Source organism: Apium graveolens, chromosome 11 (assembly GCF_009905375.1).
Source record: "Apium graveolens cultivar Ventura chromosome 11, ASM990537v1, whole genome shotgun sequence".
Lineage (NCBI taxonomy): Eukaryota > Viridiplantae > Streptophyta > Magnoliopsida > Apiales > Apiaceae > Apium > Apium graveolens.
Genome location: NC_133657.1, coordinates 182,974,615 through 182,993,288, shown reverse-complemented (window position 1 = coordinate 182,993,288; position 18,674 = coordinate 182,974,615).

The following is an 18,674-nucleotide window of genomic DNA, read 5'->3' as shown; positions in this document are numbered from 1 at the left end:
AGAATTGACATCTACTTTATGTGATATACTTTACTATTTTGCACATGCTACTAAAGTTTTTTCTTATGTTTATAAACCAAATGTACATCATTGTATCATTGAATGTGTTAGTATTGTTACTACTTTAAAGGAATATGAAGAACATAACAATTTTGGTGATGTTATTTAGGATATGAAAATTAAATGGATCGATTACTTTACCGAATTTCCTTATATTTATGGTATTGCATGTCTTCTTAATCCCGGTGTTAGGAAGGAAGGTTTAGAAAATATGTTAGAACATTATTATGCAGTGTTAGGAATTTCATATGATCATATTTTATACGTAAATAATTGTTTAAATTTGTTGTTTCGTCTTATAGATATGTATGCTCCAAAAACTGAAAGTACTAGACCACCGATGAGTAGTAGTACTTCTAGTAGGTTTAGTAGTACTATTTCATCTATAAAAACCATAAAACAAAATGTAGAATTTTCACTTCATCTCCCGTACCTTCTTCTACCACTAGTATGATTAACGAATTTTTTTCATATAGTTAGTTATGAGTTAAATGATGATTTTGATATACCAACATGGTGGAAGAATCATCAGTTACAATTTCCGGTTTTTGCGAAAATTTTAAAGGATACTTTAGTTATCCCAGTTTCTATAATTGCGTTTGAGTCTGCTTTTAGTGCAGGTAGAAGAGTGTTGGACGAGATGAGATCGAGTCTTGCGCCAGACGTGGTAAAAGTTTTAGTTTGCAAAAATGATTAGGATCAAGTTGAAAAAAGACAACAAGGAAGTAAAGAAGACTCCGATGATAATGATGAACCATGAATGATAATGGATACTTCATCCGAATCAGGAAACTCAACTAGCGAACAACAACTCTAGAACAAATAGTTAATATATTTTTTATTAATATTTTTTGTTTAATTAATTTATAATTTTTTAATGTTTTATGCGGTTTATTCCGTTTTTTAGAGAGGAGTCCTCTCATATCATTTATAATCTTTTTCAATTAATAAAATTTATACGAGGTGCCGTCCTTTTTCAACCAAAAAAATCAAAATAATAAAATCAATCAAATACATCATTTCAGAATTAATAGAATTTGTACTATTTTAACCAAATAAGAAAATCAAAATAATAATGAAATATAAAATATGTTATTTAATATAATTATGGCTACATAAACCGGATTAAAAAACTAAGTAAATATTAGCACTCCTGCTAGTCTGCTAGTCTGGTCTGTTAGTTAATCTCTCTCTTCTCTATATATAATAAGAGAACATGGTGATAATATTGATGAGATTAAAAAGTCTCATTGAAATGACTAATTTACCCCTGTATTTTAAATTTATATATAAAAAGTTGTTAGGAGGATTTGAACCCGAATCTTTACATTCACAAGCACATCACTTTACCACTACACCACACTGTTACTTAAGTTTTTTATCATACAGATAATATGTGAGTGTCGTAAATAACGACAATTTATTTAACTTAAAACATGATTACTAAAATATTTGTAGAGTTAGTTTTGAACAATTGAATTTGAGATATAAAGTTAAGTATATTTTATAAACGGATCATTCTCTTATTTATTAAATAATTTTTAATTTGAAACGTACGTCTCATACATTTTTAATATATATTTTTTAAATAAAAATAAATTGTACATATAATTAATTTTTATATATGTTGAAAAGAGATACACTTATATAAATAATATTTATGTGTACTACATATTTAGATAGTTATAATTAGTGTATTTCGATTTATTTCGAATTCAAAATTAGAACTTGACCCATTTTTCAAAAAATACTTGAAATTTGACTAAATGACCTGCCCGTAAATATCAAGTCACTGCCTATGTTTAATTTGAATTACGAGTTCGACTAGAAAATCTTTCCAACAAAGTAAAGTTTTGTGATATCTTATGTTGGTAAAAATTAATATCTTTGAGGTATTTATAGAATCAAGTCAATTGATATTATGTATCAAAATTACTAACTTCAAAATCAGAATTTTACTCATTTCGAAAAAATACTCGAAATTTGACTACATGACCCAGCCGAAAAAATATTATCACTATCTAGGTATAGAAAATTTAAATTACGAGTTCGACGAGAATATCTTATTAATAAGGATAAATTTTATAATATCTTATATTAATAAAAATTAATATTTTTGAGGTTTTTATACGATCAAGTCAATTGATAATATGTATACTTACTGGTTTTATATTATTACATCTAGAACTTGACCCAATATTTAAATATATTCAAAATTTGACATGAGATGTCACAAATTCCGTTAAAACTACGAAAATATACTAAATCGATATATTTATTAATGTTTCACTTTAAAAAAATTAGGTTTAAAATATTATTCAATGATGGTGAATTTATAAAGACGTGTGTTAGGAATATATGTATTAGTTTGATGATAAGTTAAACAAAACACTTAAGTAGAAATCTAGTATTTGTAGCCTCAACGGATAAGACCACTATGGCTATCCGTTGATGGAGTAGCTTTACTTAGAAATAAGTTTAGTATTGTAGCACATTTCAGTCTCTGTATTTAAGTTATAATTCTTAAAAGTTGTGGGAAATTATAAGTCATGTTGACTACTAGTGGATATGCAAATAGGAGGGCTAATTGTAAATATTTCATGTCTTGTAATTTTGTATAAATGAAGTAGTATCAACTGATAGATTAAAGGCCTTCAATGGATGAGAAACAAAGCTTCAACGGATGTCTCTAAAGCATCAACGGATAACATCCCTCAACGGATGAGTGCATCAACGGATAAAGCTTCAACTGTTAAAGCATCAACGGATGTCACTAAAGCATCAATGGATAAAGCCATCAACGGATGAAAGCTTCAACGGATACTCAGTTCCATAGCAGTTGATAGTGACAATTCATAAGCTGACAGAGGTACATGGGTTGACAGAGACAATTGGAATGTGGTAGCCTCTTGGAGGAATCAAGAAAAAGCAGCATTTCCATTCTGGTGCAAACAAGGAAGTATTCAAAGATTCACAGATTATCTTAGATTGCATTGGGTAGAGAAATGAAGAAGAAACATGTGAAGAACTATTTTATGATTGTATTTTATCTTTTTCTTCACTCGTAAAGTTGGTGATATATAAACCAAGTTGCAGCTACTAATTAGAAGTGAATTTTCCAGAGCTGTTTAGAAAAACATAGAGAGAAAATCATCTAGTTTGTACTAGGAAGCAGCTGTGAACAATTCTTTGTATCACAGATTTTCTGAAATACACATCTCTGGTGGAACAACAAATCCACCATAAAAGTTTTTAAAGCCTTTGTGTTCTTTACATTTGTGTCTTGAATATACATCTGTCTGCACCCGCTCAAAGCAATTCACACACATATGTTCATCATACACTTAGCTTTTGAAACTGCTCAAAACTTGAAAAAGTTTTGAGATTTACATTCAACCCCCCTTCTGTAAATCTCATTGTTAGTTCCTTGGGAATAACAATTGGTATCAGAGCAAGCTCTTGACATACAAAGAGTTTAAAGATCTATTCTACTAACATCATGAGTAAGAAGGATATTGGAGTGAAGATTCCAATCCTGAAAATAGATAATTATCATCACTGGAAAGTGAAGATGCATCTACATCTTCTCTCTCAAGATGAAAGATACATAAACTGCATTGAGAATGGTCCTCACATCCCTCACAAAGTGGCCACAGCTGCCACTGCCACAGTTGTCGTTGGACAGTTTATTCCCAAGCCAAAAGCAGAATGGACTGATGAAGATATTGAAGAGGTTAACAAGGACAAGAAGGCCATGAACATTCTGTTTAATGGCCTAGACCAAGATATGTTTGATAATGTCAGTAACAGCCAAACTGCTAAGGAAATTTGGGATACTGTACAACTTATCTGTGAAGGTACTGAACAAGTTAGAGAAAACAAAATGCAGCTTCTCATTCAACAATATCAATATTTTCATTCTGAAGAAGGAGAATCATTGAATGATACCTTCAATAGATTTCAGAAACTGTTGAATGGATTGAAGCTGTATGGCAGAGTGTACCAAGTCAAGGATTCCAACTTAAAATTTCTGAGGTCTCTACCAAAGGAATGGAAGCCTATGACTGTTTCACTAAGGAATTCTCAAGATTATAAGGACTTCACACTTGAAAGATTATATAGAATTTTGAAGACCTATGAACTTGAGATGGAGCAAGATGAGTTGTTGGAGAAGGGAAAGAGAAAAGGTGGATCAGTTGCACTTGTAGCTAAAAATGAGAGAACTGAAGCCAGGAATGAAGAAAAGACAATGCCGAGTCTCAAAATTGGCACAAGCAAATCAAAATCAAACAAGGGAAATGAGCAAGCAGCTGAGGTTGAAGACAATTCCAGTCAAGATGACTCTGATGATGTTGATGAACATCTGGCTTTTTTGTCCAGAAGGTTTGCAAAGATGAAATTCAAGAAAAATACTAGAGCCACTAAGCCAAACAAGAACATGGTGGACAAGTCTAAGTTCAAGTGTTATAACTGTGGCACAAGTGGACACTTTGCAAGTGAGTGCAGAAAGCCAACTTCTGAAAAGAAGAAATTTGAGCAAGTGGATTACAAAAAGAAATATTTCGAATTGCTCAAACAAAAGGAAAGGGCTTTTCTGGCTCAGGAAAATGACTGGGCAGCTGATGGAGCCAATGAAGATGATGATATGGAATATGTCAACTTAGCCCTGATGGCTACTTCTGATGAAAATGAAACTAGTTCATCAAGCAACCAGGTAATCACTACTGACCTCTCTCAGCTTTCTAAAAATGAATGCAATGAAGCTATAAATGATATGTCCAATGAATTATATCATTTACGTGTTTCCCTTAAATCATTGGCTAAAGAGAATATGAGAATTAAAGAGAATAATATGTTTTTAAGTGATAGGAATGTTGTATTAGAGGGTAAGGTAATTGAGCTTGAAAAGATTAAAATCAAATGCTTATCTGTTGAGAGTGAACTAGAAGAGTATGTTAAGAAAGTAGAAATTCTTTCTAAACAACTAAAACGTGAGCAAGAGGTAATCAAGGCCTGGAAAACATCTAGGGATGTTAGTGCTCAAATTGTCAAGGTTCAAGGAATTGAATCACTCTGTGAGAATGCCTGGAAGAAAAACAAAAAGGAAATAAAATTAATTGATGGACTGTCAACGGATGTGGAATCAACAGATGATGAGAGCCATCCGTTGAAGGAAGAAAAGGAGCATCCGTTGAAGGCTGATCAGTTGAAACATGCAAATGACTCTAAAAAGGATAATTTAAAAAATCTCAGTAAGAAGTTTGGTTCAACTTCCAAGAACTTTCTCAAAGAAGAAGCTAGCACATCCAAAGATGCCAGTAAGGTGAATATAGGACACATGACTTTAGATCAATTGAAAAATAGGCTTAAGTTAGTTAAGGATAAAAAGGAAACTAAAAGAAAATCTAATAGAATTGGGAAGGTAGGGATTAACAAACACAACAACTACATACCTGATAAGTATGCTCCTAAAAAAAGTTATGTGCATTGTAGCAGTGTTAATCATCTATCTGCTAACTGCAAATCTGTTAAAAATGCTCCCATACCTTTAACTCCTTCCATGCCTAACATGTCTATGTCACCACTACATGCTATGTATGTTATGTCTCAATAGAATCCACATGCACATTTTGCAAACATGCCATATGTTAATAATCCTTATTTTGCTGCATTTAGTATGCCTCAAATGCCATACAACATGCATATGTGGAATAATATGTTTGCACAATCTATGCCTTATCAAATTCAACCAAATGTGCTAAATGATTCTGTGATTAACCCTACACTTCAACCAACTACATCTGAGACCAAGGTTGACTCAAAGTTACCTAAGTCAAAAGGTGCAGGAAGTGTGAAGTATAGGAAAAAGACTAACAAGGCTGGACCCAAGGAAACTTGGGTACCAAAATCAACTTGATTTGATTTTATTGTGTGCAGGGAAAAAGAAGGAATCAATGGTACTTGGACAGTGGTTGTTTAAGGAACATGACAGGAGATTTCACCCTGCTCACAGAGTTTAAGGAGAGAGCTGGCCCTAGCATAACCTTTGGAGATGACAGCAAAGGGTTTACTATGGGATATGGCTTGATTTCAAAGGAAAATGTCATCATTGATGAAGTTGGATTAGATGATGGTCTCAAACACAATCTATTGAGCATTAGTCAACTATGTGACAGAGGGAATACTGTTTCCTTCAATTCTAAAGCCTGTGTTGTTACCAGTAAGAAGGACTACAAAGTGGTTCTAACTGGAGTTAGAAAAGGGAATGTGTACTTGGCTGACTTCAACTCTACAGATGCATAATCAATTACTTGTCTTTTCAGCAAAGCAAGTCAAGATGAAAGTTGGCTATGGCACAAGAAGCTGTCCCATTTGAATTTCAAGACAATGAATGATCTAGTCAAGAAGGACTTAGTTAGAGGAATGCCTCTAGTGGAATTCTCAAGGGATGGACTGTGTGATGCTTGTTAGAAAGGAAAGCAAAAGAGAGCATCATTCAGTAAGAAGCTTGAATCAGCAATTAATGAACCATTACAACTGCTACACATGGATCTTTTTGGACCAGTCAATGTATTGTCAATTTCAAGGAAAAGATATTGCCTAGTGATTGTAGATGATTTCTCAAAGTTTTCATGGATCTATTTTCTTGGATCAAAGGATGAAGCTAGTGAAATCATTATCAATCATATCAAGCAAGTCAACAACCATCCAGATTTCAAAGTAATGAATATTAGGAGTGACAATAGAACTGAGTTCAGGAATTCTACCATGAGGTTGTTCTGTGAAGAAAATGGGATCATGCATGAGTTCTCAGCTCCAAGGACTCCACAACAAAATGGTGTGATGGAAAGGAAGAACAAATCACTAATTGAAGCTACAAGAACAATGATTGAAGAGTCAAAACTCCCAACATATTTTTGGGCTGAGGCTGTTAACTGTGCATGTTACACTCAGAATATTTCTCTAATCAATCAGGCAAAAGGCATGACTCCCTATCAATTGTTCAAGAGAAGAAAACCAACCTTAAACTTCCTTCATGTCTTTGGTTGCAAATGCTACATTCTAAGGAACCAACCTGATCACAAAGGCAAGTTTGATGCAAAGGCTGATGAAGGGATATTTATTGGTTATTTTGCTGGAAAATCATATAGGGTCTACAATCTAAGAACCAACATTGTTATGGAATCTGTGTATGTTGTGTTTGATGATAAAAAGATTGATGGACTAACAGATGAGGGACATCATGAAGGACTCAAATTTGACAACATTGAGATATATTGTGATGATAGTGAAGATGAGAATGATGGAGAAGACACTTCAAAAAGGATTCAAAATTTGCCTTTGGATAATGCACAAAATGCTGCATCAGTTGAAAGTCATAACTCAGCATCCGTTGACAGAAGTAATGCAACATCCGTTGAAACACAAAGTGCACCATCCGTTGAAGTACATAATGGAGCATCCGTTGATCATAGTTCATCAACGGATAATCAATTTACATAATCAGTTAATAGAACTCCCAGTTCCTTGCAAAGGACCAATAACTCAGGGGGAGTTTTAACCAATCAACACTCTATCTCACATCATGACAACAATGAGGCCACCTCATCTAGAGCTAATCTACCACCTCAAAGGAAATGGACCAAGAATCATCCCTTTGAACTAATCATTTGTGATGCAACATCTAAGGTGCAAACTAGAAGGGCTACTCAAGATGAATGTCTATACAGTAGTTTTCTATCACAGGAGGAACCTAAGAGAGTGGAAGAAGCTCTATTGGATCCAGATTGGATTTTAGCAATGCAAGAGGAGCTAAACCAATTTGAGAGGAACAAAGTATGAAAGCTGGTACCCAAGCCAAAGAACAAGAGTTCTATTGACACAAAATGGGTATTCAGAAACAAGATGGATGAAAATGGCATTGTCATAAGGAATAAAGCTAGATTGGTTGCCAAGGGCTACTCTCAACAAGAGGGAATAGATTTTGATGAGACATTTTCTCCTGCTACATGACTTGAAGCCATCAGAATTTTTCTAGCCTATGCAGCCTATGCCAATTTCAAAGTCTATCAAATGGATGTCAAGAGTGCATTTCTGAATGGAGAATTGGAGGAAGAAGTCTATGTGAGCCAACCTCCAAGGTTTGAAGATCCAAATTTTCCAGACCATGTGTATTATCTGTTGAAAGCACTCTATGGATTAAAGCAAGCACCTAGAGCCTGGTATGAGACTTTGTCAAAATTTCTCCTAGATAATTACTTCACAAGAGGTACTGTTGACAAAACTCTTTTCTTTAGAAATGTTAATGGCTCTACAATACTTGTTCAAATTTATGTAGATGATATTATATTTGGTTCTACAGATGATAAAATTTGTAAAAAGTTTGCTAAGTTAATGCAAAGTAAATATGAAATGAGCATGATGGGAGAGCTAACTTATTTCTTGCTTTACAAGTTAAACAAGTTAGTGGTGGAATTTTTATTAGTCAAACTAAATATATTTATGATCTTTTAAAGAAGTTTGACTTAATGGAATGTTCATCTGCAAAAACTCCCATGGCTACTGCCACTAAGCTTGAATTAAACAAGGCTGAAAAGTCTGTGGACATTACAAGCTATAGAGGCATGGTTGGTTCACTTCTATATTTAACTGTCAGTAGACCTGATATAATGTTTTCTACATGTCTTTGTGCTATATTTCAAGCTGATCCTAGAGAATCTCACTTAGTTGCTATTAAAAGAATTTTCAGATATCTCAAAGGGACTCCAAATCTAGGATTTTGGTACCCTAGAGAGTCTGGTTTTGATCTAATTGGCTACTCAAATGCAGATTATGCAGGTTGCAAAATAGACAGGAAAAGTACAACTGGCACCTGTCAATTTCTAGGAAATAAGCTTGTTTCATGGTTCAGCAAGAAGCAAAATTTTGTTTCTACATCAACAGCTGAGGCTGAGTACATTGTTGCTGGTAGTTGTTGTGCATAGATATTATGGATGAGAAATCAACTATTTGACTATGGGCTAAATGTTGACAAAATTCCAATATTCTGTGACAACACAAGTGCCATTGCCATTACTGAAAATCCAGTGCAGCATTCAAGAACCAAGCACATTGACATCAAGTACCACTTCATATGGGAACATATGATGAATGGTACAGTGGAACTTCATTTTATTCCAAGTGAAAAACAAATTACAGACATATTTACCAAGCCACTTGATGAATCAACATTCACAAGATTGGTAAGTGAGCTAGGTATGCTTAATTATTCCTAAATTCATGTCCTTATTGTAATTTATTTAGTAGCCTGAAATGAATTTGTTGCAAGAACAAAGTTAGCTTTAAGTAAAGCTCATTCTATCAATGGATATTCCCTATCCGTTGAAAGTCAAAGTTGTTCTATCAACGGATGCCCATTATCCGTTGAAAGATAAATATATTTCTGGTAATTTTATCCTTCAACGGATAAAATTCTGTTAGTCTTCAACGGATGACCATTTACCTCATCCGTTGAACTATCACATCAGTCGTTTTGAGTGAGTCACAGCCATTGATTCTATTTTCTTAACCGTTGATACATATATATATACAGTTGTATGTATTTGTATTAAAGGCAGTTTTTAGAATACATACAGTTTTTTTTCTCAAACGGCTGTAATTTACTTAAAAATATTGTTTAATCATTCTTTTTATATTTTAATTTGAGAAAGTATAAAAGCCTCTTTGAATTCTTATTTTCACTTTACACTTTCTTGCAATTTTCAAAAGCCTTTACTCTCTTTCTCTCCCAAAACTCTCAACTTTTCTCTGCAACTTCTACCCACAACAATGGTACCAGTAGTAAAGATAATGTCCCAAACTGGGTTTGTCTATGAGAAAAACAATTTCGTAGCTTTGTTGGAAAAGAATGAAGCCCACTCAGATTATCACAAGATGATGGATTTCATCAAGAACTGCAAACTGAGCTATACAATGCTGGAAGCCCCAATGATTTACTGCGAGGTAGTTGAGGAGATTTGGACAACTGCTGAGTTCAACTCCACTGATATGACCATCTCATTCTCTCTCAAAGGTAAGGATTACTGTATTAACTGTGATGATATACAGTCCTGTTTTAAATTACCTGAAAACAATGCCATGACATCACACACTGATAATGATGTATCTAGCATGTTAGATTCCATAGGCTATTCCCTTGATTCTACTAGTTTAGGCAGTATTAAGAGAAAAGGCCTTAGGAAAGAATGGAGTTTTCTCAGTGATGCCTTTATCAAGGTTTTCTCTGGGAAATTAGTAATTTTGATGCAATAACTTCAGCTCTTGTTAATATGCTCTATATGCTGGTTTCTGATAGGTACTATAATTTTAGCAACTATGTTATGCTAGAATTGGGTACTAGGTTAGGTAACAAGGCTAATAGACCTCATAACATCTACTCTGCTAGATTCTTTATGTTATTGGCTAACCATGTTGCTGAAGGTTTGGTCATAAATAATGAGAGTAATAAACTCAAATGTTGGGCACAAGAGAAGAGGGTCCTTGCAGACCTTTTAAGAATTAACCTCAACAGTCAGGTGCCATTGGTATACTTACCAATCATGGATGCACCTCAGGTAAGTGAGGTAAATACTTCTTCAACTCCTACTACTTCCAACCCCATCATTTCTTTGCCTTCAAGTGTGGCCATGGAATCTGTGTTAATGCCCCAACAGATTCCTACCAAGGCCACCAAACCTAAAGTTTCAAAATCCAAGTCAAAGAAAGCCACCTTCGTTGTCTCTTAAAAGACAACAGTTGTAACAACTACCATAAACCCTGAGGGGAGTGAACAAGGTGTTAGTGATGAGGGGAAGGATGAACATCAAGAAAACCCCCAGAATAAGGTAGGAGAGGTGAGTGGTACCCAAGCTAGCCAAGCCACAGTTTCTCAAAAGACTGTGGTGGTTGAAAAGGATTCAAGCTCATCCCTAGTTGCATCCTCCCAAAAGGGTGCAGCTATTGAAAATAGTCCCCAACTGAAGCCACACACTCACCTGTAAAAGCCTTCACAAGAAGAAAGAAGGTAAAAACCCTAGTTTCAACACAGGGTGCACACACTGCACAGATACAACCACCTGTATCTATGTCTTCTCAAATTCAGCTTTATGTGACTCCAACAAATGTGGAGTCACAGCCCCATTCTCTCAAAACTGACACACACCAACCACCAAATTCTCCATCACCATCTCTGGATGTGGACATGATTTTCACATCAATTCCTGATTCTCCCTCTTTACAACTCAGGGAGGAACCCCACTCAAATACTAGTGATTATCATCTTTTAGATGATTTGTTGGATCATCAGCCAATTCTTTCAAACTTAGTTGAAGAATCTGTGTCACCTAAATTAAATCAATCCACACAGATTCAATAATTCTGTCACTTTCAATTTCTACTTCTTTTCCTTCTTCAACATATATCCCTCATCCGTTGATAAGCGGTTGTTCTTCAATGGATAAGCTTAACAGTAGTTATCCGCTGATATCATCAGTTTCAACCTCAACGGATATTCCTTATCCGTTGATAGTCTCTACACAAACAACTGAGTTAATTCCAAGTGTAGAAGACATGGTTACTGTACCATCACTTCTAGGGTTGAGGGAAGGGAGTGAAAACTTGAGTGAGAGGCTGGGTTGTTCCCAGGAAAAAGGAGAGCTTGAGAGTCTAAATCTGCATGCTATTTTTTCCAGCATGGCAAAAGAAAGTGAGAGGAGTACCACCTTAGTAGGTGAAGGTGAGGGTGTGAGGAGTGTGAGCTAGGGGGAGCCCCTGATGCAAGAAAAGAGAGAAATTGAGAGAAAAGCAGGTACATGAGATATAAGGGTGGATCCAGCCATTGCTAGTGAGTCAGTGATTGTGGATGATGCTGAAAAGAAAAGACAATTTTAGCAACATTACAAAGCTGTAATTGATAATATTTCCTTGGATGCTGACACATTTACTCATCATGTGTTAGCCTATCAACTGTTGGCTACTCAGGGCAATGAGGAGGCAGATAAGACTTTAAACCTAGTACATACTTCAGAATCTCTACAAAGGGATAACGTTGCTGTCAATATGATGCCTTCTACAGCTGGTGAGCCATCTGAGGAATTTGGAGTAAATTCTAATGATGATGACTCTGGTTCTTTTGTTGGAAGCATGAACTTAGGGGGAGATGAAGGCCCAAGTTCTATTCCAGAGTTACCTGAATGAGCATTGACAAAGGAGTCCACACCAGGGCATTTCAATGTCTCCTTAGTCAAACAAGTCATGGCCATCCAAAAGGTAATTCAGGAAACTTCAAATGCTGGTACCAAGGCAATTCTTCAAACCCACTTAGATTCTCTACATCTCATGAAACTACAACAATTAAGACAGAATCTAAGTGTGGATGAACTCAAGAAGGATATAGCTGACTTGAAGTCCTACAATACTGAGAAGCTGGATTCAATCATGCCCTTTGGTACCATGCATGAACTGTTACTGAGACTGAGAAAAGAATCAGATGCTGAAAAGAAGATGGCCAAATTGGAGGAAAGAGTTCAAGTTATTGAAAACTCTATGGTCACCATTCTTCACAATCAATAGTCTCAGACTAGTCTTCTAGTGTAACTGGCTAAAGCACAGGGCTTGACTCATCTCCTTGATGATAACAAAAAGGGGGAGAATAAAGGGAAAAGGGAAGGGGAGCCATCTACACACATTCAAATATCCAAAGTGTTAGTTCCTACCATCACTACTTCTCCAACACTTCAAATCAAAGGAAAGCTTGATGGAATTGATCTAATCCAGCTAGCAGCAGTTGAGATGAAGGTGAAAGAGCAAAGGAGAAGAATTGGTGAAAGGTTGCAACAAGTGTTTGCCTCTACAACTACAAAATCCTTATCTGTGAAACATAGCACAAAAGTTGAGCCAATCATTATGGAGCACAAACCAGTAAGGAGGAATAAGGTTGGAGAAACTTCTTTAAGGAACCTGAAGCCCATGGTACTCAAGCCAACCACTAGATTCAACAAGGACTCTACAAAGAACCCTCTAAGCTTTGCACAACTAAAAGAAGTGGATTTTTCTCTTCCAAATCCTGATGAAGACAAAGTTTTGGGTGGTAACATCATAAAGCACAAAGAGACCAAGGATGTAGTGGAAAGAATGAATATGGCTATCATCTATAGAGTGGGAAAGAGTATCTGTGTGATGCAAGGACATCCCAAATTCTCAATAGCCAAGAGGGAAGAGACCATGAGGCTAAAGGAAGAAGCTAAAAAGCTGAAGGCTGATAAAAGAGCACAAGCAAAGCTTGAAAAACAGCTAAAGTCAAGTCAAATTGAAGAAAAGAAGAAGATTGAAGACAAGAGTGAAGAAGACAAGATTGAAAGCATAAATGTGGATATAGGGAATATGGTTGGTGAGAGTGTGGAGGAAAGAAGTGAGGAAAGAAATGAATGGCAGAAAGGGAACAGAAAGAAGGCCAAGGCAAAAAGGAAGAGTGGAGATGACACTGAGGAAACCCAATCAAAATCTAAACCACTACCTTCTATTCTTGAACTTGTTGTGGCTGATCCCAGTATAAATATCCATGGTGAAACAATCATCCCTAAAGAGGAACCTATTAATTGGGACACCATCAAATTGCCTACCTTCTTAACTACTTCTCCACCACCAAAGAAACTGAAAAGAAAATCCAAATCAACACCTCCTCTAACCTCAAGTAAATTCACTCAGAAACATAAACCTAAACCTAAGCCACAAGCCTCAAAGGATGATTATGTTCACATTTGTGACATAAAATAATATACAGATATTGAACTCTACCTGGATGAGATGGAGGAAGTAAGGGGAATAAATGCCTATGGACAGCTACCAGAAAGGTTAGTGTTCAAGTATAAATGAAGTGTGGAAAGGACTTGGCCTCTTCAAAGAATTCTAAGTGAGGGCTATTCTACCTTGATTAGAGTCTACTCAGCTATCAAAAGGGATACTGGCTTTACCAGGATTGCCAAAACTGAGATTCTCAACAAGATTGCCAGCATAAGGAAGAATTGGTGGGAGTCAAATTACTTGCCTAGAACATTACTCATCCCTGAGCATGGAATTACAATTCATAAATCACCTCATTGGTTGATGGAGTTCAGAGATAATAAAGGAGTCAGAAGATTTTTCAGACTTGAAGACCAGCTTAAAATTGCCATTAATGAAACTCTCAAGGACAAGCAATCTAAGTTGGATATCATTGAAGAAGATGAAGCTGAACTACAGACAACTCCAACTCCATGTAGAGGAAAATGACAGGAGGCTAGGGAAGAAAACAAGGGAACAAAGGAAAAGAAAATGATTTGCTCAGACTAAAGGAGCACCATTGGAAACACTGTAAATCTTCAATTCTATCTCAGTACATACACTTTTGCAACACTTTTGAATTTCTACTTGGTTTCAACTCATATATTTGTTAAGTGTTTTGTTATCATCAAGTTAACCCTGAATTTATGCCTATAATTCTAGTAGGCATAAATAGGGGGAGATTTTTAGGAACATATGTATTAGTTTGATGATAAGTTAAACAAAACACTTAAGTAGAAATCTAGTGTTTGTAGCCTCAACGGATAAGACCACTTTGGCTATCCGTTGATGGAGTAGCTTTACTTAGAAATAAGTTTAGTATTGTAGCACATTTCAGTCTCTGTATTTAAGTTATAATTCTTAGAAGTTGTGGGAAATTATAAGTCATGTTGACTACTAGTGGATATGCAAATAGGAGGGCTAATTGTAAATATTTCATGCCTTGTAATTTTGTATAAATGAAGTAGTATCAACTGATAGATTAAAGGCCTTCAACGGATGAGAAACAAAGCTTCAACGGATGTCTCTAAAGCATCAACGGATAACATCCATCAACGGATGAGTGCATCAACGGATAAAGCTTCAACTGTTAAAGCATCAACGGATGTCACTAAAGCATCAACGGATAAAGCCATCAACGGGTGAAAGCTTCAACGGATGCTCAATTCCATAGTAGTTGATAGTAACTTTTCATAAGCTGATAGAGGCACATGGGTTGACAGAGACAATTGGAATGTGGTAGCCTCTTGGAGGAATCAAGAAAAAACAGCATTTCCATTCTGGTGCAAATAAGGAAGTATTCAAAGATTCACAGATTATCTTAGATTGCATTGGATAGAGAAATGAAGAAGAAACATGTGAAGAACTATTTTATGATTGTATTTTATCTTTGTCTTCACTTGTAAACTTGGTGATATATAAACCAAGTTGCAGCTAGTAATTAGAAGTGAATTTTTCAGAGCTGTTTAGAAAAACATAGAGAAAAAATCATCTAGTTTGTACTAGGAAGCAGCTGCGAACAATTCTTTGTATCATAGATTTTCTGAAATACACATCTCTGGTGGAACAACAAATCCACCAGAAAAGTTTTTAAAGCCTTTGTGTTCTTTACATTTGTGTCTTAAATATACATCTGTTTGCACCTGCTCAAAGCAATTCACACACATCTTTTCATCATACACTTAGCTTTTGAAATTGCTCAAAACTTGAAAAAGTTTTGAGATTTACATTCAACCCCCCTTCTGTAAAACTCATTGTTAGTTCCTTGGGAATAACAACGTGCTCCTAAAGTCCTATTTTTTTATTCTTTTAAAAAAAATTAAACTATAACTATAAAATAAAATTAATAATTTTCATTGACAAGTTATTTAAAAAATGGTAAGACATTTGATGTTTTTTCATAAAAAAATAGTTTATTTATTGCATTATTTAATTAAAGATATATTTATATTCAAATATTTGTGAAACAAATCCTAAATTTTATATTATTCAATTTGATAGGGTTATTATAAGTAATCATATACATAAAGTCCCTATTTTTTGTGGAGTTCTGAAGTCCAAAATCCTAACTTTATATTACAATCCAATCTAATGGTTAGGTTTTATGTTTCTAATAATTTAAAAACTAAAATAATAAACTACATGATATAAAAGTGTGTTATGGTGTTATATCATTAATATTCAGCAAGTTGAATATTTACGTGTTCAATATTGTGAATATGTATGTTCTTCAAATTAATCTTGTTCTATAAAATCATATGTTTTGCAAACTTGTCAAATGTATGAGATTTGCAAGATGTTTATTAAAATAGTGATATTTGTAGAACATGATTCACGTTATAATACGTTTTACAAAAAATTTTATACTATTTTATTTGCAGAACATATATGGACTCATGTACTGAACTAAAAACAAGGACTCAGTAGAACTTAACTCATATATATATATATATAATTGAAAAATTACAGAATTCAATATTTTGAAAAAAAATTAGCAATAATAAATTTACAAAAACAATATTTAGTGCTGGAAAATATTGTACAACTATTTTAAATTATTTGAAAAAAGGTTAAAACTATAATATATTGTACTATTTGATTTAATCCATGTTATGCTATCTAAATAAAAAAAATTAATATTAGTCGATATTTTGAAAGGATTAACAAGTTCAACTAATATTTAAAAAAATTCATCAAATTGAAAATATTTAATTTTAGAAAAATAATATACAATGTTATAAAGTTAATATAAAAAGAAATATTAGAATCATAAATGAAAGAAACTTTAAAATGATTTGAATGATGATATTAGTACAAATTTATCTTTAAATTCTTGAAAAAATTTCTGAATATCAGTAGTTAGTCTTGACGATATATGAATTATTTTTATGTCACATTCCTGACTAATGCTCTGTTGAGTAAAAATAGATATTCTTTGATTGTCAGTGCTACTACGTCTACGATATATAAATAATTGTAATTTATTTATTACATAATTATAATTTTTGAATAATCATAAATATATGTTATTTGAGTAATTTACTAAATAACAATTAGATATATATATATGACCAAGATATCTAACATATAAATAAACGAGACCAACATATAATTTACTCAAAAATATAATAAATAATAATTTACATACATACACACACATGTGACTTTATCATTAACAATATTAAAAGATTCAATTTTGATGGTGTATTTCAGAGTTATTGATATATATTAGAAAAAAATAACAAAAGTCTTTTATGTTCTCAAAATAAGAATGATCAGTTAAATTTAAGTTTTTTTTCAATGTGTTCAAACCTAAATAGATTATGCCAATTTTAATTTATGAATTGACAATTATCTGATATCTTATAAAATTAACTTTTATATAATGGAGAGGATTAAGAGCTAAGTACATGGCCGAGATCAACTTTAGTTAATGAATTAAGACATTATCAATAATATTAAACAACATAAACGTTGAATTAAAAAAATAACTTTTTTCTTAAAAAATAAACTTATATTAATTGTAGTGTAAATTCTATTTTGTTGAATATTATGATTGCAGATCTTGACCACTATAATTATGCATTACTAATTCTTTTAAATTAAGCAATATAATTGTAAATTAGTAATGACTTTAGTAATAAAAGATCTCATTACTCCGGGTTTATTTGACCAAAATTAAAAAAAGTTACTCGACTCTGCAATATACATATATGTTAATTTTTAATTTCTTTTTATAAACATCTTGATAATGTTTGATGGATTAACTTCAATCTTTTTCATTTACACGTACAATGACTACTCTACTTGTATTTATTTAGTAAATACAAATTATACGACACAAATAAGAAAATATGTATTATGATTAATGAGGTATATTAAAAACGTTATGAATGTTATTAATGTTTTACATGAAAATCATACATATTGATGGAAACTCAACTTGTATTTGATATGCTTTATTCGGCCCGCACAGCTCATCTAGTAGCCCACACAGCTCGTTTGTAACCCGCAACCCGTGATTATTCGCGTGCCGGTTACGAGTCTTTATTCCCCGATTCAAACCCAGCCCGAGCCCGATTTATTTCTCAACCAGGCTGGTTTAATGTCGAGGTTCCCTGTGCCCAACTCGTACAACTGAAAATCCCATTCAAGCAAACTGTTAGTATTTAGGGAAAAAAAATAAAATGGTCATTTTAGCCCTTAAACAGTGATAATCAGAAAGTATGTGAATGGGTACTTTCTGTGAATGGGTACTTTCTCGTTCACTTATTTTATTTAACAGATGCAAAATTGTATTTATCCATATTCCTTTCTGATTTCTTTATTTACCTGTGAACATATAAAAGTGTTTCTTAAATACATGATGTGTGTAAAATTATGTTGTAGGTGATTAATTATATAATTAATGGGTAAAAATATGTTATAGTGATTAATCGAATAATTAATGATTGATTGAAATACAAATACTAACATATATTCAAAAATTACAATAATCTCTGATTTATCATATTTAATATCTTATTTTAAAATAATATGGAGGAATTAATTGAATTGGAAGAATACTTTATAGTTGTTAATCGAGTGAATAATGGATAAAATCAATGATTTTAAGAATTATGTGTATATTTTATAACTTTTTATTTAGAGTTTTGCTTATAATAGTTTATAGTTCTATATTTAAATTTCATCTTTTCATATTTTTTTAGGTATTAAATTAATTTGCTAAAATTTTAATTTCTCAACTTATAAATTAT